This window comes from Trichechus manatus, unplaced genomic scaffold, assembly GCF_000243295.1.
Source record: "Trichechus manatus latirostris isolate Lorelei unplaced genomic scaffold, TriManLat1.0 scaffold00001, whole genome shotgun sequence".
NCBI classification, from domain to species: Eukaryota; Metazoa; Chordata; class Mammalia; order Sirenia; family Trichechidae; genus Trichechus; species Trichechus manatus.
The window spans coordinates 40,780,991-40,782,312 of NW_004443937.1; the positions used below are offsets into that span (position 1 = coordinate 40,780,991).

General features: G+C 48.9%; 1 protein-coding gene across 1 annotated transcript in view; it reads left to right on the plus strand.

The window, feature by feature from the left end:
• The window catches only part of PTPRG (protein tyrosine phosphatase receptor type G), a 786,467-nt gene that overhangs the window by 87,882 nt on the left and 697,263 nt on the right, over positions 1-1,322 (plus strand). The gene's annotated exons all lie outside the window — the stretch shown is intronic.

Below are 1,322 nucleotides of genomic sequence, written 5' to 3' on the forward strand. Positions count from 1 at the left end.
ACAGCCGTGTCGAAGCGCGCACGTGTTTGGTACAGCCGTGTCGAAGCGCGCACGTGTTTGGTACAGCCGTGTCGAAGAGCAGCCGTGCGTGAGTTTGCGGCTTTGTCGTTGGTTACCGTCAAGTCAGCCGTGAGCCGTGGCGACCTTATGCACGGTGAAACCCGTGAGAGTCCGACGGGACTGGCTTGTTTTTCTGGGTCTCGCAAGTTTTCCACCGTTGACGGGGTGCAGTCACCACTTTTCTGTTGCTCTGTATTTAGTGGAAGATATTTGAGTTCTCCTTCTCTGACAGGTTTCCGCCGTACACAGGGTCCCGCTTTTGCAGGTTTTCCTCTATCCAGAATGAAGTGTTGCCCGGTCCTGCGCCGTCTTCATGAGCGTTGGTGTCTTGGAGCCCATTGTGCTGTTAGTGTGTCAATCCATCTCCCGGAAGGTTTCCCTCGTTTTTGCTCATCCTTCGTGGAAACTTCGTCTCAGTCAGAACAATAACGGAGTTTTATTGTGCTAAGGGAGCCCTGGTGGTGCAATGGTTAAGAGCTCAACGGCTAACCAAAAGGTCAGCAGTTTGAATCCACCAGCTGCTCCTTGGAAACCCTATGGGCACTTCTACTCTGTTCCTATAGGGTCACTGTGATTTGGAGTCGGCTCAACAGCAACGGGTTTGGTTTCGGGTTTCTTGGTTTACTGTGCTCAGTGTAATGAAGTATAATTTGCGTGCATCTTTACTTCTGTCAGAGATGGGATGTCCCCATTTTATGGATGAGCAAACTGACGGTTAAGAACGTTTTCATTAGTTACGATCACGCAGCCGCTCACAAGCTTGTGATTGATGGAGCTTGAGTTTGGAGTTTGGACCCTGATTTATTATGTCCCTACGCCCGTTATTGCCAGCAGTGCTCTGTCTTCTGGTCCTTCCAGTGCAGACTGTCAGAAACACTGGCAAATGGTAGCCTGTAGAGCCAATAAACATGGTACTGGGCTTTCCTACTGGACGTAAAAAGGGGCAGGTGTCTCTGGGTTCTCTTCATTTCACCTTGTCCTCAATTCTCCCCTCTTTAATTCCCCAAAGCAAAAATAAAACCCATAAACACCAGGGATTCCAATGTCTAGTAATTTTTTTTTCTGAAGAAACACTGTGATACATAGTACAAGTATGAGAAGCAAAGCTGCAGGCTGCTGAGAAATCATGTCTTCACGCACAGGAGTTACAAAACTGGATCACAGAAGCCAAGGGTGGGGGCTGCATATACCGTAATCCTGAAAAAGTGGAACGCCAGCTAAGAATTCGGGAATTGGCCATTGCCAGGCACCCGGCAACATCA